This window comes from Pistacia vera, unplaced genomic scaffold (assembly GCF_008641045.1).
Source record: "Pistacia vera cultivar Batoury unplaced genomic scaffold, PisVer_v2 Contig1146, whole genome shotgun sequence".
NCBI lineage: Eukaryota > Viridiplantae > Streptophyta > Magnoliopsida > Sapindales > Anacardiaceae > Pistacia > Pistacia vera.
Window position 1 is genome coordinate 26,700 of NW_022195189.1, and position 22,925 is coordinate 49,624.

At 36.1% G+C, this 22,925-nt stretch overlaps 1 pseudogene; it reads left to right on the top strand.

Moving 5' to 3' along the window:
* Window positions 1-219: 219 nt before the first annotated feature.
* Window positions 220-22,925, top strand: part of LOC116145976 — a 33,159-nt pseudogene continuing 10,453 nt past the window's right edge.

Below are 22,925 nucleotides of genomic sequence, written 5' to 3' on the forward strand. Positions count from 1 at the left end.
ACCCAGATCTGAAAACAGACGACGTGACAACACATATCTGAAAACCTAGATCTAAAACCCACCAGAAATAGACGACGACGACGACAGCTGAGCGATGATGACGTGAGAACACAGATCTGAAAACGGAGAGACAGTGAGAGTCCGATAGAGAGTGAAAGATAGAGAATGAGACTAAGACTGAGCGTGAGAGTGAGAGACAGAGACTAAGACTGAGAGAGAATGCGAGATTTACTGAGGTCTAAGGTGAGTGAGCCGAGAGGTGAGTCCGACAGAGAATGAGAGACAGAGAATGCGGCTGCGGCGTGCAGCGTGCGGCGTGTGGCAGTGAGAAGTCTGAGAATCAGAGAATGAGTGTAGTGTTAGTCTGTTGTGTTAGTGTTAGACAAGAGTGACAAGAGTAACAAACGTAAAAACAATACCACATAATTTTTTTTAATATTCGGTTCAGAAAACCGGTTCCGGGTAACCGGATTTTATTTTGCCAAAAATCGAAACCGAACCGGATTTTCGGTTTTCTTAATAATCGAACCGAAACCGGGAAAAAATTGGATTTTCGGTCCGGTTCAGTTTTCGGGTTTTTTTTTCCACCCCTAATCTTTAGGGATTGGTTAACAATTGACAATATTATACAATATGAAACTTAAAATTTTTAATTATGGTGTTGTCAGTTTAGATGTTATAACTTATAATATGAGTGATGTAAATTAAATTAATTTAGTATTGTTACGTAAATAAGTAAATAATATATCATTAATATGATAATCACAAATAAGTGACAATTGAATCCCAAATAAAACAGACTTAATTTTGTTAATATTATGAACTTGGATGAAATTATAATTAATTTCTAAAAAAGATGGAAGCTGTTATAATTTCTCAAAATTAAAAAGTTTTATTCTCTTTCCAAACTAGAATGCATGTACAAACAAAGAGGCACGAAAAGGCGCGAACCATGCCGTTTCATTTTTAATTCTTCGTCAGCTCCTACTAGACGACCAAAACATTGTCGTTTTGGAAGCCATTGTTCTTACATAAGTTGCTTCAGTAGTGTTCTTGGAGATGTTCCCGGAGAGGAGAATGTGGTATTTTAGTGATTCGTACGTTCTTGGATTGACTGTAACTGCCGGCATTGGTGGATTCCTCTTTGGCTACGATACTGGTATTTTAGTACTTTTTCTTTTTATTAATTTGCTTCAATATCAGTAACAGTACCGGACTCTGTGAGTGATCCAAGTGCTCTTATTTTTTACCCTACTGGTACGTAATATTATGAGATACTATTTAGGTTTTGTTTGATATGACTTATTCGAATAAAATCTATTGAAGTAGAACTTATTAGAGTACAACTTATATATGAAAATATAGTTTTTTCATTAAAAAAAAAAAAGAACTGTTAATTGTTTGGTTAAAAAATGTAAAAGAGTTTTCCAAGTATTAATTAAAAAAAAAAAAAAAAGCTTTAATTTAGAAGAATAAACTAATTCATATATATAAAGTTAATATAAACATTGCTAAAATAATAATTTAAATAAACCTTAAAGAACTTATGAAAAAAGTTCAAAATTTGAGCTTCTCCTATAAACTACAATAGCTTATTTAAGATTATATAATATCCACAAGGACATGTTTTATGAATATGATTTTAGACTTGTCTGCATGATTTCCTTCTAAGAATAGTTTATGATGTTAAACTTTTGAATATTGCAGGTGCTATATCAGGAGCCCTTCTGCATATAAAATATGAATTTGAGGTGGTAAATCAGAGTTTTATCCTACAGGTGACAGACTAATATTAAACTCTCCCACTTTCTTTTTACATTTGATGAATATATATATTTCCTTCATTTTCTTTTGAAACATTCTCATTCTTTTTATTTCTCAGGAAACAATTATAAGCATAGCCCTGGTTGGTGCTATAATCGGAGCTGCCTCAGGGGGTTGGATTAGTGGTGGCTATGGACGTAAAATTGCTACTCTTATTGCCGATGTTGTATTTACAGGCGGAGCTATTATCGCGGCTGCCGCTCCAGATCCCTATATTATAATATTGGGAAGGCTTTTAGTTGGAGTGGGTGTGGGCGTAGCATCTGTAACTGCTCCACTATGTATAGCTGAAACATTCCCATCTGAAGTACGAGGTGGATTGATGAGCACAAATGTTCTTATGATAACTGTTGGCCAGTTTCTTTCCTACCTAGTAAATCTTGCTCTTACAGAGGTCAGATTTATCATGCTTTATTTACTCTGCTTTCATCAACATGCAGTATTCGTGTAGATTCAACAAGATAACCTGCAGAAGAAGAAATTACTTTGCTATATCACTTGATGTGTTTTTTCTTTTATTCAAACATGATTTTTTTTGGTAGAGAAATTAGGTTGGCAGTAATTGCCACATCCCACATTTTTAGAATAAGTTTGGAATTCAGTTTATAAGATTGAGTCCCCCTAATTAAGTAAACACGTTTGGTAATTAATGAGGCAGAGTTTAAATGCAGTTTTTTGTAAACAAAGGATATCTTATGAAAATGCTGTTGGTAAAAATGAGTTAAAATATTTTTGAATTCAAATTAACTTGGTTGGTCCTCTCTACATTCATTTGTCTATCTTACCACCCAATTCTCAAGTTTAATTTACTTTCGCGTAAAATCAAATTGCCTAATTTGGTCTCAGTTCTAGGGAGCGAATTGCTTAAATCTGCTTACCAGTATTTAGAAATGGGCTATAATATAAAAATTATTTGCTTAATTTGATGTATTTCCACAAATACTGTAGATTTTTTTTTTTAATTTTTTTTGTGAAAAGAGTTATTCCCTACTTCTCCCCTTGTGATCGGATGACAAACCTTTTAGTTACTAAAATTAGTTATACCTAAGGGTTTTATATATTTGAGTCGCTGGAAATGTAATTATCAGGTTTACCTAAAATGAGTTATTCCACAACTTCATAATCGTGTTCTTATATATAAAATTACACAGACATGTTAAGGCCATTCTTCAACGATGTAGAACACAATTAAAATTGTTGGATGCCTAAGTGATTATTAACTCACTTGCCAAATCATTCCTTAGTGATTATCAACTCACTTACCAAATCATTCCTTAGCAATATGAGACTCAATTAGGATCATTACAAAAAGTTTAGCGAGCGAGGTTAATTTTGAGACGAGAATCCTTTAAGGTTTTGACGCTCTTTGGGCTGAGAGAAGACCTGGCTGGATGAAGGTTTTGATTTGAGTAGAATTTACACTTTTAAGAAATTTTAGGCCATGATAGATCTAACATTCTTCGTTTTAAGGAATTTCACATATTGCTTTGTAAAGCCTTGTAACATGTTATTGTCTGGACAGATCCCAGGAACATGGAGATGGATGCTTGGAGTATCAGGTGTGCCCGCTATCATTCAGTTTGTCTTGATGCTTTTTATGCCTGAGTTTCCCCGGTGGCTTTTCATGAAGGTACAAACAATATCTATCAACTTAAATTTAAAAAATTCTGCTGCGGATTCTCTCGTTTTGGGATACATTATCGTATTAAGAATCTTAATCTACAGAGAGATAAAGATAGAGCCATTTCTGTACTTTCTGCTACTTCAGAGGAAGATAGCCAAAAAAAGAAGAGAGTCAAATTCTTGGAATTTCTCAAATCAAAAGAGATCAGAGTTGCTTTTCTGGCTGAGTCTGGACATCATGTATGAATATGTGTTGGCTCAAGCAAATTGATACAGCTTGTTTTAATACTGAGGTATACTTAGCTATCACTTGACCAAATAAAAAAAAAAAAAAAAAGGCATAATAAATCTAGATATCGTTATAGAATACAATTGAATCCACGAGCATTGAACAAAGGTATTCCATTTAAGAATATGTGTTGGCTCTTTGCTTTCCTTTTGGGTAGAGTTTTGCTGAGATTAATCATTGTTCTTATTTATTTTTCTTATGGGTTGTGATTATCAGAAATTTTCCTTTTGGGCATAAGTGTCTATGTATTAAAGGCGAGTTTGGTATTGTTGTGATTCATGAAATAATCATGGTTAATTGTGCTAAAAGAATAATCATATTCGACTAAAATTATGCTTTAATAATTGTTAAACGGCATCTTAAAAGTATTACTTAAGTGTTTAGTTATTTTGATTGTTAATTGTTGTGAATATTGTATATAATGACCAAATTATCTAGACATTACTATGTTCAATAAATGTTTTGATAATACTATATGTTTGCCAAAATATATCATTTATCTTTAAATCAATAAGGAAAAAAAATCATGTTAATTTTACCAAATAATCATATTAAACTTAAATAACAGAAAATATGTAATAAGAATATCTTTCTAATAAACCCAAAGGTGGAAAATAATAGATATATATTAATGTCAATAAAAAATATACTAGGTGTTAAAAAAATTGTATTTAATATTGATTTATTTCGTAATCAAAATTTAATGGAATAATTAAGTAAACTCCCATTGCATCAAAGTCTTTCAATTTTTGTGAAATTACCATTTTACCCTTAGAAAATCCTAGCTCATGCACTTTGTCATTGTTTGAGGATGAGTTTGGCCTCGCTATCACTGTAAGGAATCATTTCCAGCCTCAAAAGAAGTTGTTAGACCATCTCTAATCACAAACTTGGTGTAACTTTTACAACAAATTAGTATAGCTTTTGATGTAATTCACTATTGTATCTTCAATTCATTGCATCAAATGTTACACTAAAAAAATACTCTTTAAAATATTCTCTTTCTTTTTCTTAAAAAATACTCTTTAAAATATTCTCTTTCTTTTTCTTTCTATTAATAATCAACAATTAATTTATTTTATTAATTATTATTATATATATATATATATTAATAAAATATTGCGAATGATATTTTTATTAAATAATAATAATTTTAAAAATTATACTAATTTAATAAAATTAAGCATTTATTGGGAATGATATTTTTCTTTTAATTTTAGTATTTTTAAATTATTGTTAATTTATTTTGAGTTATTGTAGTTTAATATTCGTATTAATGAAGTTTTGTTTTTAATTTTTTATCATTTTTTTAATTATATAATTATTATGAATTTATTATTATAAATACTAATATAAATAATAATCAAATTAACATAAATACAAATTAAAAAATTAAATAAAAAAATAAAGAAATAAAATATATTCTGTGGTTGATGAATAGTAGCACACCAAATTGGTGTGGATGAATGGTGCTTGGTGTCCGGTTGGAGATGCCCTTAGAGATAGGAAGAGGCATTGCAACAACCATTTGTGATCATATTTGACCTAGTGGCAACCATGAGAAGTAGTACCAGGCCTCGTTGTAGCTAAGAGGGGTGAATTCAACTTCTTGCAAGTCAAGTCTCATTGTAGTTGTAAAAGCCTAGATCCGACCACCGTTCATGAGAAGGTCGACTCTAGTAGAGAGACACGATGATGGAGATGGAAAAGCGAAACAAATAGGGAGGAGCAAGGGAAAAAAAAAAAGTAGGGGAAAAGGGAAAAAAAACCATTGGGGCTTTGCTTGAAAATTTTATGAAGGTAAAAAATGCCCTCACGAAAAAATTAAAATCTCAGCTATCCCCCCTCCACCGGTTAACTTTAATAAAGAAAACTACGTTGCGTTTATTTTGTTATTTTGAGTAGTATTTTTAAAAAAGTTGAGTTGAGCTGTCATTTTGACTTTCTTAGGCCAAATTGACACACAACCAGCCAAATTCAATCAAACGTGCGCCATTACAGCAACTTTCGACCACCCTTCAGTGATGGTGGTCGACTACCGACATTAATTAATAGATGGAGGTGTTTTTTGTTAATTTTCAATATTTTATTGTAAGGAGTGTTTAGCTAAATTAACAAATCTATAAAATTTAAAAATAGTTAATAGAATATGATTAAATTTTGAAAATATTAAAACAAATATGTATATTCGCTAAGATAGAAATAAGATCGTAAAACAATCACACCTAGGGTGTGCAAATTTGTCGGGTATAACTTAATCGATGAGTAGTCAGGTGTCAGTTTCGTTTCCAAATTTGGTGGAACCAGTCCCATGCGGTTCGGTTCCACCATTCAAGAACCGGAACAAAAAAAAAATCAAACAAAAACACAAATCACAAAACCTCCTCTTCTTCTCTCTCTTCAAAAACCCAAAACAATCGATAAACTCCCATAGATTTCCACAAGCAATCAACTCCCACAATCAACACACAACAATCAACTCCAGCAGTAATTAACTCCCGCAACTGAGTCTAGCAAACAAATTTCCATAAGACAGTCATTCAGGCAACAGAGACGACTGCACAGTCACAAATCATGCGACAGTGCAAAGGGTGAGGAGTGTCACGGCTAAGAATAGCAAGGGATCCAGTCGCGCGAACCAATCACAAGCAACCCATGAATAGCGCGAGGGAGCGCAGATTTAGGCCACACGTGGGGGCCAACTGTGGTCAGTTGGAGAGGGAAAGTAGAAGAAGCCGAAGAGGAGGGAGAGAAGAGAAGGGAAGAGAAACAAAACTAGCACAAGTTTATACAAAAAGAGAAGACAAAGATTTAAGGAGGAAGCGAAGAGAAGGTGGAGAAATCAATGAGAAAGAAGAGAAGAAACTTATGGAATAAAGACCGAAGAAAGTTTTGAAAAGAACGAGAAAATGAAAGAGAAGAGAAAGATGGGAGAAAAATTAATAAAATATATACTTGTACAAGGTACATTTGTAATTTTGTAAAAAGACTTCATGGTGTATTTGTAATTTTCTTTAAATAGCTAGGGGTGTCTTGTAATTTTAATAGGGTATATTTATCATTTTTGTGAATAGTAGGGATTGTGAATTTTCCGGGAACTTGGAACAAGAACAGGAACCTAGGTATTTAGTGTTTATAAGAAGATTTTTGATAATTTCATGTTCATATTGGATTAAATAACCCCACCTGTCACAAAATATGAGTCATAAAAAATTCCTAATTGTCCCTAGGGCTGCAAACGAACCGAACAGTTTGCGAACATTCGTTTTTCGTTCGATTACTGTTCGATAAAGTTCGCAAACATTTGTTCGCAAACAGTTCGATATTCGTTCGATAATATGTTTGATCGAGTTCGAACAGGGGTTGTTCGTTTGATTATGTTCGTGAACACTATACGTTCGACTAATCCATCCGTTTGTGAACAATCGTTCGATTGTTCGTTCGTTTATGTTCGAAAAACATGTTATGTATTATTATAATTAAAATTTTTTTTTCATTTTTATATTATGTTTGATTTAGTTTGGATGAATTTTTTTTAATGGTAATCAATAATAAAATATTATGATACTTTTGTTTTTTTTATATATATAATATGTTTGGATTTTTTTTTTCCAAAGGTCATCAATAATGAAATATATAAGTATATAAAATTTTAATTAAAAAGTAATAAATTATTATGATAACTAGCATGACAAATTTAATAACATAATAGATTGTATAATCAAGTGATATATAATATAATAAATCCAATAACATAATAGCTACATATTTTTCTAAATGTAATCAATAATTAAATATCATAAGATATCATTTCAATTAATAAATAATAAATATAGTATGGTAAATTGATAAATATAACATATTGAATAATCAAGCGATGTATAGTATAACAAATTTAATAATATAATAGCTTAATTAAACCTAAATTAATCACACATTTGTATAAATCATATGTTACAATAAACTCTCATACCACTATGAATTTATAGGTGTTGGTACAAAATGTATATGTAGACAGTAATAATAACATATGTATTGATCATATATTACAATAGACTTTATTCCACTATAAATTTATGAGTGTTGATACAAAATATATATGTAAACATTTAAAATATTTATGATAATTTATGTAATGGAGATAAAATATGATAGGTAATGCTACAGTTACCGACTGGTGTGTACCGATTTTGTACACCGAATGACGTGGCACAATCCTGACCGTTTATTTTTATCAGTTAATTTATCATGGCCAGGATTTTACCACGTCAGTCGGTGTACAATCGGTACACACCAGTCGTAATTCTATCATTTTCCTATATGATAACCTATAATTTGGTAATTTCATAACAATATTTAACCTAATATATATATGTATGATAATAATTTTGTATATACACAATTATACATTATATAAACAATTAATCACACATATATGTTGATCATTATTTAATAGACCCTATTTCACTATGAATTATGTGTTGATACAAAATATGTATATGTAGACTAATAATATATATTATATATAACAATTAACATACATATGTATTGATCATTTTACAATAGATTTTCATTTCACTATAAATTTTGCGCGTTGATACAAATAATATGTAAACATTTAAAATATTTATGATAATTTATGTAATGATAATAAATATATATGTAACAAATTCTTTTTGTTTTGTCAGTTTGATATGGAACTAAATGTGTTTGAACGATTTTTGTTCTGTTTAATTTATTTTGAATTTATTATTTATGATGGTTAGTTTTTTTTATTTACTGAGTTTTTATTGATTTGTTTAAATATAAATATAGATAGAGAGCTGGTTTTTTTCAAATGTTGATTAATAGGTATAAATTATAATTGTTGCATATTTGTTTTTTAGAGCATCAATTGGAAAGTTGGTGCATATTTTTTTCAAACAGCTATTCAAACGAGTTATTTGAACAAGTATTTACAGTTATCGAACGAGTTTATTCACAAGTATTCCAAATTATCGAACGAGTTAGTCGAACGAACACGAACGAGTTACGAACGAACGCAATGAGCTTTTTGTTAATCGAACGAACCAAACACACTCCTGTGTTTGTTCGAACACGAACACGAACAATCGATATACTTATCGAATAATTTTTGATGGACCTGTTCATCATGTTCGGTTTAATTGCAGCCTATTTTCCCAACCAAGAAAATATTGTTCTTATCTTATCACCAACGTGATAGAATGAATATATGAGTTTGTCAACTTCCTTACTCATATGTTTAATCTCTTTATCAAATTTATGCTACAAATCTTGGCCATGTGCACTATTGAGCCTCAAACGTATTTCAACAACAAAATTTTCAAGGTAGACCATAAGACAGAGTGAAAAACATGAGCAATTTTGTCCTGATGTAATCATTCCTTTTAATTTTGTTGGTAGGTAGAAGCAAACACAAAGATATGCATGATTCTCTTAATTTGTGAATGGAAAATGCCACTTTCACAAACGTAAGTTGTCTATCTACCAGGAGTCATTAACTACAATGGTTTTAGTTCTCTAGATATTCAAGAGTTTTGAGTCTCTTCTTTGGAGAATCATTTAATAATATGTTAATGTCACAACTATAATGGGGAAATCCCAATTTTAAATAATATACATTGATTCTAGACCATCTATTTATTTTAATCCAATAATTAAGGGGTTGTTTGAGTCCACAATATATAATATAATATATTTTTATTTAATTAAAACATTGATAGTTTGACGATCACTTAAGATTCTTACATGTATTATTAACTTGTGGTTAATCTCCATAACTACTGATAAGGAATAGCTATGAGGCTTACTTGCTCGTTAACTTCAGGGCTTTGAAAGACTAATTAAGCAGTGCTAAGCTGATCCGAACATTTCCAAATACTGAAAAAAAAAAAAAAACGTTTTAGTTATAACAATTTAAAAAATTGCTAGTATTGAACTTATAATCTGTACTAAAAGAAAGAGTAAATAACAAGAAGGAAAGCCAACAACATGAAATAATTGAACCATATAACATGTGATTGTGGATTGAAGCCAATAAAATGGTGGCCAGTATAGGACAAATGCCAAATGGATTGTGAATTAGTGGCACTTTGGCATGCCATGTGCAATGTACATCACAGCAAAAGCTAAGTTCTCAACCTCTGTTGTTCACTTTTGTTTCGTAATGATAGAAATAGAATCATTTTAAAGTTCTAAATATTATAGGCAAAAGTGGAGCAACTTTATTCTTTTAGAATATGATTTTGACACAAGATATAGTGACTAACATTAATTTAACGCACTCAAGTTTCTATCATCTACAACATGAGAGATAAAAAAGTTTCAAACACCCATAGGGTTTTGTGAAAGTATTATTATCTCACCTCTCCTCTGTGCAACCTGATGGTAAAGACTGTGGTATTTTACCTAGAGGCTCTAATTTTGAGCTAAGATAAGTAGTCACTACATTTTGTTAATTACTTTGATTATTGAGGTTATAGGACGTTTCGTGGCCTTGAGGATCGATATGCTTCAATGTGAGCTCAAAGACCTCAAATATCTTTTAAAAAAAAAATATTGTATACCTCCTTGCATTATCATTTATCTCCTTAATATACATTTACGTCTTTAGGATTATCATTATCTCTCCTTACAAAGTATCAAAACACTTTCTCATAGCGGATATGTATTACTTTTCATAAACTACAAGTTTTAACTTAATTGGTATCTAGATTTTTAACATGTGTTTATATATTTTTTTCGAAAGCATCAAACATTTTTTTGCTATTTTTAAGATATATGAAATATGTAATAATATTATTTATAGCAAATGACATAACCCCCTAAGGTTTGGCTTAATCTATAGATGAAAAAAGATATTGAAGTTAATTGTTGAAGGGTAAATTGTAACTTCAATTTCAATTATTTACAAATATCTCATAAATCTAAAACATATGCTGTATAATTTTTCCATGTCACCATAGACATACCATATGTGATATAGTTCAAAAATTTTATTATTTTTTTTTTTAACTTCTATGGCACAAATGTCATTACTTAATCGATACTGTTATTATTTCTACATCAACAGATGCTAACTGTTGGAGATTAAGTAAATATTTGGACTTGTTTTCATTCTTTTAATTAAACTAGGTTAAGTTATTGTAACACAATTTTTGACACAAAACAAATTTTAGCCATTGATTCAATATAATCCAATAGATTGGGATGAGAAGTTAGAATTTGTTAATTTTAATGTCAACTAGACAATTTTTTAAGTCATTGGATCATCATGAATTATGTCATGAATTTGTGTTACAATATTGACCCTTAAACTATTCTTAAGAGATATATTGGTTATCAAAAACTCTATGAGATTATATTATATATATTATATATATATTATTATATATATATATTATATGAAAATGTCAAAAATATCCTCATGGTTGAATATTTAATAAATTAAAAGATTGTGACATTTGAAACTTATCCATCTCAAAATTTATGATAAGTTATGAATATTAAATATTTTTCCTTACGAAAAAGGTAAAGGCAATCAATGGAGATATATTGGTTCATGCGGCTTTGCACTTTGATCAATTTATAACATTCACTGTATAAAATAAAGATGTTCATATAAATACTTAATAATATGACCCACAAAAACGTACCATGACAATTTTGCCACTATAACAATGCGAGACTAACACACAACGTTAAGTACCAGACAGTATACTGAGGGCCATTTTGTCTGCCTTCACTGCCTACTCTTCTAGTCTTCTTATCATCTCCGCAGATGCCTAAAATTAGCGCGTGTACTTCACCTTCTTCTATGTTTAGATGTTATTTTTGAGTAAAAAAAAAAAATATTAAAGGAAGGACTCCATAGGAAAATTAGAGGTAAATGTAATGACTTTAGTTCTTTGATGTTTTTAAATAATAAAAATTCTCCACTGTTATAAGTTGTAAGTAAGTTTTAATTTATATTATTATGAATTAGTAAATATTACAAAATTGTCCTCTATTGTTTATTTAACACAATAAATTTCATTGAAGAATTTATTTATTTCAAAAACTTTAAGGGGATTTTGTTATTATGTCATACCTTAGGGATTAATTATTACTCTAAAATATGATAAGGTAAAATGATTTAATTAGCATTTTTCTGAAATTTGTTATGAATCAGCACATCATTTTCATTTTAAAATTGACTTTAGTTTGGTAAATATAAGAAGGCCAATAATAAAAGCTACCTAGTTTATATTTTTCAATATCAAAATGATCTTGAACGAATAATAGATAATATTTAAAAATTTGAAATTTGAAAAGATGAAATAAATATTTAATGTCCGTTTGGTTTGTTATTTTGGATAGGATTTAGAAATAATATTGGGTAGGGTGATTATTACCAGTAAATTTAAAAATTACAAAAAAAAGCCATAGGTTTGCTAATTTAACTAAACACCCCAATATCTAAAATTTTGTAAAATAACAAAAACACCCCCACTACCCACAGTGCCAATTCCGGCCACCATCATCTGAATCGGTCGAATATCGTTATGACCTAGACTGGTCGGATCTGGCGGAAAAGGCCGATCTGGCCGTCTTATGGCCGCAAAAGTGGATCTGGGCGAAAAAAGCCAGATCAGTGAATTAGTGGCCAGTTCCGTGTCGTTTTGTACACCGTTATGACAGATTTCGCCTACCACTAGTGGTGGTTGTCGATCTGGCAACTATGGTGGGTGGGGGTGTTTTTGTTAATTTTTAAACTTTTTTCTGGGTGTTTTAATTAATAATAAACTTAAGGGTCTAAAAGTAATTGAATAAATATAAAATATCCTATATAATGAAACAAACAGTTATTTTGAAAATATGATTGGAATAGGGTATGAAATAATAACCAACCGGACCCTATTTATTGTAAAATCTAAATTAAGCGTGTGTACTTCACCTACTTCTTTTAGACAATAGATTTGCAAATGAAACTTTTATATCATCATACATTATACAAATTATCCTCCACGGAATTTGATGTTTGAAAAGCAATATTGTTGGTACCCTCAAACCCATCAAATAACCATAACATAACGCCTATAAAAGTACTAATTTCTTAAAGATAAACTAATTCAACAAACCAATTAGAGTAATTTTAAGGTAATACGGAACCATAATTATTAGTTTAGGGAAAATATGAGTTTTATAATTTTTCTTAATATGTAATGAATTAATTAAATTTGTATAATATGGTATGGATCTTATTTATTTATACTAACTATTCCATTTATCTTATTTTTGCCATTTATCTTATTTTTGGCTTGTCTTGTGGTGATTTCTCTATCAAGCTCGGAGACGTCAGAAGTTAGTGAGATTATAGCTCGATCCAATCAGTTCGACTGAATTGATTGTCCGACCCAACATAAGCTCGCCGGATGTAGCTCGACCTAGCACAAGCTAGTTGCGACCAATCCCTATAGTTTGTTCAACCAGCTCACAGATAACCTCGGATCCGAATATCTCGAAAGGGTTCAGATCGACAGTAATCTCGACGCAATCTCAACGCTTAATCGCGAGAATATCGGAGTTGCATTTCAATCTTAATTTTAATTCTTTTATTTTCGCTCTTTCCATTGTACAAAATCTGTATATAAACCCCCTTCAATGATGAGAAAGGGGTCAGCAAATTATTCTAGGATCATTATTGAAACTCCACAGCAAGTACAAAAACATTGCATGTAGGCTCAAGAGTAAACCACTGGCCACTTAAAAACTCTTGGGTCACTTTTTTACTGCTTTGGTTCATTACATTGTTGGTTCTCCATAATCATGCACAAATGAGTTCCAATTCTGTTAAGATCATCGGATTGCTCTAGTTAGTGCAAATCTTGTATCAACTTTTGGCGCTAGAAGAGGGCCTCCGTCAATTTTAGAATTTCCGGCGAACAATCCCAGTGACTCGATCACTCAAGGCCTACAATTTTTTGTACAAGATTAAAAACAACCACCAGAACGACAACAACATGGAAACCGCTCACTAGGAGTTGCTCAAGATGCCACTAGTCGACCACTAGTGCCGCTGGTGCACAGGGGCAAGGACGTTGAATCCCGAGAATGGTCAACTGGTGGAGATGATCAGAACATGGTTGCACAGCGTGTAACAAAACGGGGTTAAGTTAGAAACCAGTAGCCACACCCCAAACCTTGATCGGTCGCAGTTCACCGATGTCACCCCAATAGGTCAGAATTCAGCCGTTGACTAAGCAAACAACCCATAAGGAGGATGAAATATGGTCACCGGAGGGATACTCGACCTGTTCGACAATATCCCCAATGTTAACGTGCCGATTTTAACCCATGCCAAAGGCGAACTAAACCTCGCAAGCTCGCGAGATGAGTCATACGCACCAATCCGACAATGATCGACGTTTCGATTTTAACTAACGTGCGCGAGCAACGCACTGATGAGTATGATACCACCTACCATCGCCCATCATGACTCAACCTCGCGCATCAGTGTGCACAATAACTCACAAGCAATGATTTGCAAACTCACCTGCTCAAAGTGAGGCTGAATAGAGCTCTAGGGCAATCCCCATAACGAAGACTTACATCGGTGCAAAGAATGCTCGAAGTTCTAAAGAGCCTAGAACAACAGGGTGAAGAAATAGTGAGCACCTCCATTCACAGACGAAGTTCGCCAGGCCCCGCTTCCTCAGTTTAAGATGCCAAAGAGCAAGTTTGACGGGAAAGGGACCCAAAGACCACTTAGACTTTTTCAACAACTTGATGGAGTTACATCAGGTCTGTGACTTGGCAAAATGTCGTTGCTTTGTTGTCACATTGGTAGGGGATGCCAATAGGTGGTACAAGAGGCTCAAGGTAAACTTGATTAGTCTTGGCAACAATTCTCTTCGTTGTACCCATAATATTCCAACGAGGAGACGGTTCGCAATGCCACTCAACCTACTTGAGCAATATTCGTCAGGAGAAAGATGAAACGTTGACCTCGTATCTAACGAGGTTCTAGAATGAACAGACAAAGGTCATAGATGCATTTGAAGAGTCAATCTAACTTTGCTAATTGCGGGTATCAGGCTATAGACGGAGATGTGGAATAGCTCCAAAGTGAAGACCACGTGAGCCTGACAAATCTACCAAATGGCTCCTAAACATTAGTGAGTGAAAGCTCGCTAGCGACCCTAGCAAAAGCTCGCCACGAAGAGCACCAGATGGAGACAAGATTGCTCATAGATAAATGAAGGGGCTAAGACCGCAATGAAGGGCTAGAACAGGTTCCAAAAAAGGCAAAAAAAAAAAAAAAATCATGGGAAAGGCAACCTTTTCCGCGATATGCAGAGTACACCCCCCTCACTTAAGACATAACTCATATATAAAGTCTCTTGTGAGGTTAAGAGATGAGAGGGGCTCAAGTAGAAGAGTTGATAGAAAACTTTCGATATCACTGGGACATCGGGCATATCACCAATGAGTGTTGGGCTCTAAAGGATGCCATTGAAGATCTGATCTGAAGAGGCCACCTAAAAGAATTTGTCAAGGAGGCACCAGCTCGTGAAAGTACAGGTGAGCAGAATAATCAGATCCACAAGCCCCGATCAACACGAAGTCTTGATAGGCATGATCTAGAGGGTCCCAACATTGCGGAAGCTCAGGCGCTTTTATGAGCAATATGGGTAAAAGGCTAGCAGACTCGGTCTCTCGAGTAATGAGCTGTGAACAGAAGCCGCCAAAGCCGCCTAGGAAAGAAAGTGAGGTGTAGGATTCCATGTGGAAGAGTTGTGAAGAGTCTCCTTGCTACAACCATGATCGATCGCGATCGCAGCAAGGATCGCAATGCCTGAGTACTCAGAGTGTGGCGTAATGGCAGTGCAATGAACATCATCTTCTTTGGAGCTTTCCGAGAAATGGATTCACAGAGCGAGACCTAAAGACGTGTCCATCTCGCCATGGATTCGCCGAAGATAGCCTAGTCCCAGGAACAATCGCCTGCCCTGACCTTGGGGGCAAAACCCATCAGGACGGTGATGATGGAGTTCATAGAGGTGAATTACCTGACTACTTATATTGTCATTCTTGGAAGACCGATCCTAGATGATTCGAGTGTAGTCCCTCTGTACGTTGCCAACATGAGGTTTCCAACTCCAGGCGGGTCAAAATGATCAGGAGTTACAAGATAGAATCTCGGAATGCTACACTGGCTATTCATGCTATCCTAAAATGGTCGCTCCGAGAACCATGGTCATCATAGTCATCCAAGCCAAACCTCGGACTTTGGAGGACACCATAGATCATCACATACAAGAAGAGCTGCGAGAGTATCTGTCAATGAGGAAGACCCAACTCGCGTGTTGAAAAATTGGCAGCAGTTTAGCAATGAACTGACAAACAATTTGGTGGGTTCCTAAAGAAAAACCTTGACGTGTTCGCCTGGGTACTGCAGATATAGTGGATAAGGTCCGAGTTAATGTGTCCCATAGTAAATGTCGACCTAGCAGCTCGACCAATCAAACAAAAAAGATTATCTATGGATGCAAAACGGTCCAAAGCGCTCAAGATGAAGTTGACAAGTCTTAAACATCAACTTCATAGGGAGTGAAATACTCGGATTGGCTTGCCAACCTACTCTTGGTGAAAAAGTCGAATAGCAAGTGGCGACTTGCGTCGCTGCACAAATTTGAACAAAGCTTGTCCCAAAGACAGATTCTCGCTACCTATATCTACCAATTAATAGATCGATAGCTGAGAACGCACTACTAAGTTTGATGGATGCATACTCGAGTATAATAAATCCTGATGTAGTAGCCTGATGAGGAACACACACACATTTATTACTGATCGAGTATTTACTATTACTGGGAATGCCATTTGGCTTGAAAAACTTGGAGCGACCTATCAGCGTTTGGTGAACAAAATGTTTGTCGAGCAAATGGCAAGACAATAGAGGTGTACATGACGACATGCCGTCAAATCAAAAGTCACCGAAAGCCACATTGAGCACCTTAGGAAATGTTTGACATCCCCAGAAGGTACAGAAGAGACTCAACCCTTTAAAGTGTGCTTTTGGAGTAAGCTCAGGAGTTTAGGGGTTTTCTTTCAATCAACGAGGTGTCGAAGCCAACAGACAAGATTCAAGCTCTCTTGAACATGAAAGCCTGACCAACATAAAGCAGGTTTAAAGCTTGACAAGGTGTGTAGTCATACTTAGCAGGTTCGTCCTCCGAGCATCAAACAAGTGCTTACCTTTTTTCAAAACCCTAAAGGGAAACAAAGCTTTCAAATGGTAGAGAATGTGAGAAAACATTCTAGAAACTAAAAGAAGCACTTGGGGCAGCCCTCTTGGCCGTCAAAGCCTATCCAGGCGAGCCTTTACTTCTGTATTTATAGTATCTAAGTCCGCATTAGTGTGGCTTTGGTATGCAAGAGGGGGGTGCAATGACGGTGTATTATGTGAGCAAGAGGTTGCTCGACACTGAGACAAGATACCCTGAGAATGGAAAAGCTTGCCTATGCACTGGTCATCATCGCTTGGAAGCTGTAGCCCTATTTCCAGGCGTACTCATGCATGTGTTGATGAACATTCCACTAAGAAAAATAATACAGAAGCCCGAGGCATCGGTAGATTGATTTAGTGGACGATGGAGATGAGTCAGCATGATTCAAGTACATCCCGATGATAGCAATAAAGGTCAAGCTTTGACATATCTTATTTCAAAGTTCCCCTATTAGCTCGAGGGAGAAATGAGCCCGTCAAAAGCGAGCACCTTGGAAGCAAGTGACTCTAGAGGACCAAGGCTTGATAGTCTATGTCAGTGGACTCTATATGTAGACAGGTCCTCGAATGAGAAGGGGTAGGAGCGGGCTCTTGCTCGAAAACCCTAATGGGAACCTAATTCGAGTTGAAGTCGATTCACGTTTGCTGCCTCAAACAATAAGGCTGAGTATGAAGCAATGCTCATGGGGATCCGTCTCACCAATAAGTGGGGGTAGAGTCCATAGATCTATAGCAACTCTCAGCTCGTGGTCAGTCAGATTCATAGGAATATCAGCAAAGGGGGCACTAATGACATCCTATCTTCGATAGGTTTTTTCTGAGCTCAAACAATTCAAATCTTTTGTTGTTTTTCAGATCCTGAGAGAGAGAATTCAGTGGCTGATGCGTTAGCTCGCCTAGCTTTGGTAATGAGTCAAGAAAAGACTGATTCAATACCTGTCAAATTTCTCCCAAGTCCTAGCATCCTCGCTTCATAGGAATAAGTTTTAGTACAGGATAGAGATACAATTGAATGGATCAATAATTCTTACCTAAGAGATGAAATAGTGCCTGAACGAAGAAGTGAAGCCAGACACTTCGAGCAAAGTCAGCTTGGTACACACGCTCATCAATGATAAACTACAAAAAAGTGGTACATTTGCTGCTCTTCGGTGTGTTGATCACGAGGATGCACATATGTCTTGAGAGACATCCACGAAGGCATTTGTAGAAATCGTGCAGGGGGCAGATCTCTAGCATGCAAGTGCTCACCAGGGTTATTATTGGCCGATAGTCTTTGACGACGTAGCAGACTTCGTAACAAGTGCGACAAGTGTCAAAGATTGTAATCTCTGCAAGCTCCCTCTAAGAGTTGACCACGTTGACAAATTGTGGCAATTTCCAATCTGGGGAATCGTCTAATAGGCCCTTTACCTCAAGGAAAATGAGGGTTAAGTTCGCAGTGTTGTAGTGTACAACTTCTCCAAATGGGCATAAGTTAAGTCTTTAGCACCATTTGCGTCGAACAAGCTAAAGGATTCCTCTACAAGAAATCATTTGTATTTCGAAATTCCTCATACTATAATAACTGATAATAGGAAGCATTTTGATTGCGAAGACTTCAAATCTTTCTACAAAAGGCCGGCATCAAGAAAGCTTCAACGTTTTTATCGGCCTCAAGCGATGGCCAGTAGAGGCTGTAATAAAATGATCAAGCACAACATAAAAAAGAGCTTGATGCCCTTAAAGAAGATGGGATGAGGAATTGCCCGAGACCTTATGGTCTTACAAAGGACAACCGAAGCTCGCCAGGAGAAACCTCGTTATCAATTTCATACTGGTGTGAAACAATGACCCTAGTTGAAGTGGGGATTAGTTCGTTTCGGAGAGAGGTCCTTAATGAAGAACAAACGAAGATCTCTCCCTGAGACTAGAAACTAATCGAAGAATGTTGAGTCAGTCTCAGCTAAGGCTCACCTTCTACCAGCACGAGCTAACATACTTCAACTCCAAGGTCAAAACAGGGACTTTAGAGTGGCACCTGATCCTCAAAAAGTTTTCCACGGAACACAAAACCTGAACTTGGGGTACTTGGGCCCAATGGGAAAGTCCTTTCAGGATCTTGGAAAGCTCGCACTAGGACTTTCCACCTAGAACACCTTAATGGTGAAGCGGTATGTAAGTATGGAACGCCGAGCACTTACGAAGGTATTACCAATAAGCAGTTTGGGTTTCAACTATGTTTTGTGTTTCTTTCATATTCAATGTAAGGTCTTTTATGGCAAATTTCTTTCAATAAAAAAGGTATTATTCATGAACTCTATTTTATTCGTCACTTTTTATTTATTGTATTTGTTCTCATTTATTATCTATTGTTTCAAAATCTCTTCCTATACGACACATCCAAAACTCAAGTCAAGAGTTAGAAGGCAGCTAGCTTATAAGCCCGCCAAAATTCATCTCATGATGGAAATCCCCCAAATCAATGAGTTAACTTGGAAAAACTCGAGTAAAACACGTGAAGAAATCGACTATAACTAGTGACCAAACTCGAGATAGACAACTAGGCTAAACTCGGAGTTGTCGCACATAAGATTTTCTCATATGTTTGAAAAGTTCCTCAAGTCGCGGCTACACATAACTTGAGCAAATTCGAATTTTCTGTTAAGTCCAATTAGGACAATTGAAACGACTCTGCAAAATAAAAACATTGCTCGATAGAAATGGGCAATGAATTTTTCATTAATTGATTTTGTTTAGTTACAAACTAAACTAAAAACAAAATAATAATAATAAATAATAATAATAATAATAATAATAATAATAATAATAATAATAATCTCTAAGTAGTAGGAGCAGGGCTCATCGCCAGCAAGACCGGAGAGATCATCGCCAATGGGGAGTAGGATTATCAACAGGGGAGTCTTGGCGACCTCTTAAGGGGCAGGAGCTGACATTCCTTTGGAGTCTCGACCTGGGGAAGGTCGACAACATAGGCAGAGAGTAGCTAAGGAGGGGATCCTCAACCTTTTGCTTAACATCCGCATCTCCTCTCCCTCCTTTCCTTCTTCTTCATTTTCGCTGTTAGGCTCAAAGTCACCGAATAGACATACTCCATGCCCCTGGTCCTTAGTTTTCATCCTGTCGACCTCTTTCTCATAAGCTCTTGAAGGAAGGAAAATTCGAGCGAAGGGTGAGCTTCCCATAACTTTTGCATAGAAAGACCGACGTTCCCAATCACGACTCATGATGGTCGAGTTCAGCCTCCCCGATATGGCCTGAGTTGTTCAACCTCCACCTCGGCCTTTTGCAACCTTCCACCTCCTTGGTAAGCTCGAGCAGGCCTTCTCATACTGCCTCCCAGTCCGAGGTAGCCTTCTTAGCCGAGATAACTTGGAATTCAGTTGTGTTGTTGGTACCCCGTTGTTTTGCCAAACTTTTTCAACCTCGTCCGTTTTCACTCAGCCTTTGCTCGAGTGGTTCGCTCGCGCCTTGATTCTCAAGGAACTCATTTCCTTGACTTCAGAGGCATTGACCTCTTCCTTGAGTTGCTCAACACTTGGCCTGCTTTAAGTCCTTCTCTTTCTCTACCACATCGACGTGAGCTAAGGCATCCTCATTGCTTCTCGCCTTTGGCCACCTAGGTGAGTACCCTCCAAGGGGGGGTAGTCTCATCGAATAGAAGCTTGGTCGCCACGCAAGCCTGAAAAAGAAAGGAAAGTCAGTGAGAAGAAGGAAAACATATAAAAAGGAAAAGAGGCGAACTGTTTACACCTTGTCACGTAGCTGCATGCTCTGCAGCTGCTGGTGAGGAGATGAATCTTTAGACCCATGAAGTCCGTGGGTGATGACATTCCTGATCGTTGTGTGGCCCCAACACCAATGTGCCGAGGAGCTTATTGATTAGTGTGTCGAGCGGGACTTGAGTTGCCTTATCCTCATTTTTCCTTCTTGTTGAGGTGAGCTTGATTTACTTTCCACGGGAAGGGCAGCTTCACTCGTGGAACAAACTTCTTTTTGGCCAAGCCCTTGGTCACAATTTCTTAGGGCCTACGCTTGCCCACGACCTCCTGCTCGAGCCACCTTCTTTGCTCGACGTCCTTTTACTTTCCCAAGCCCTTCGGCGCTTGGTCAATTTCTTTCTTCCTAGAGTCTTCTTGCTACTCCAACACCTTTTCTGTCTGAGCCATGCACTACTGACATCTTCTGTTTCCCCTAGCCTCCAATGGACTTGGGGTTTTCTTCGCCAGACCCTTTGGAGCTCGGGGCAACCCTTTTCCTTGACTGCCTTAGAGGCAGTCGCGGGCTTTTGGCACTTGGCTTTCCTCAAGCTCGCCACCATTGCACTTGAGGACTGGGCGTGAGACACCCTACCCAAGTGTTTGACACAGCATCAGGGCTGCTTCTTCACCAGAGTGACCGACAGTTTTTTCTTGTAGCCATAGACGTTGTTGTCTTCTTCTTAGGCCCTGGGGATTTTTGGCCCACATATCTGTGAAAGGAGAAGCAAACAACAGTCAGCGACCTAATAGAGCAAAAAAAAAAAAAAAAAAAAGAGCAATTAACCCCTTACCTTTCTCAAGAATGGTGTTGAATTTGGCTTCGCCGGCACAGAAGCCGCACTCTCTCAAACGAGGAAGCATGATAAGCTTAGTAACGCTACCCTATCCTTAGAGAGAATGTTGAAACTTTGAAGTCGCTTAAGCTTGCTTCGAAGAAAGTTTGTCTCGACCTTTACTGTAAAACAAAGGAATTTGGTTAGTTCAGGTCGAGCTTCAAAGACATTCTTTACACGAAAGGGTCAGAATCTACTAGCTTCTGGAGCAAAAATGTCGGTCTCCCTGGCCTCGTAGAAAAAATATTGAGAGTCTCAGTGCGAAACTTTCTTTGGACATTGACCAAACGTTAAAATATGCTTTTCTCTGTCTTGGAAGATACTACATTTGTGTCTGACTTTTTTCAATCTATACAATGGACAAGCTCCTTACAATAGCTCGCCAAGTTAGCTACTCGTACACTATATACATTCTACTATAATTTGTACGAGTTCGTGACAACTGAAGGGGAACATACCGAACCGTTCCAAATGTTAGCGACGAAGTAATGAGAGGGAATGAACATTCCATACTCAAGAGGTATCAAAGACCCCACACAACTGGCAGGGGGATTTTGTGGGAGAAGCCTTCGGACCTTAGGGAAAGTTGAGGCCATAAACTCAATTATGTGCCTTATATCCTCGGCCCCAATTGAGAGTGGTTCTTTCGGGCCTATGGGCTGGAGATTTCTGCAATTGAGAAATCTCTGAACGTGGTCAGAAGAGCCCCGCATCTGGGGTTCCAAGCTTCGTGCAACAACATCCTAATCTAGGATTACATCCCTAGAACCGTTGAGCCCTGAGAGTCGAAATGCGATCAATACTATGACTACTCGACGAAGACTGGTGAAAGCTCGCCTTGGGTACCTGAAAAAAAGAACAAGTCTCAAAGCTCAAAAATTCGGCACTATCCACACTTTGCTTTCGTTCAGGCACCAAGGTAGCTCGTGTCAGACAACAGGAACAAGCAGCTACCAGATTCCGATGATTACCATCGTAAACCTTCCTTAAACCCCAAAACCGAGGGAAACACACTCAAAAACCTAAAAAGCTAAAATTGGCCAGACAATGGCCACCCTCAACCGCAAAAAGGTTAAAAACAAGTAAAGGAGGAGAAAGAGCCTTACTGAAGTGTAAGGTGGAAGAAACTCATCTGAAAAAGCACCGTGAAATCGAAAGAGTAGTGACAGAGTAAGAAAGAAATCTGGAAACTTTTGCAAAGTGTGTAGATTTCTCAACGAAGTTGCCCACTTTATAGTGTTTTTGGGAGACTAAAGGGCGGATTCGACTATAGTCGTCAATCTAGTATACTCTCACCTCCATTC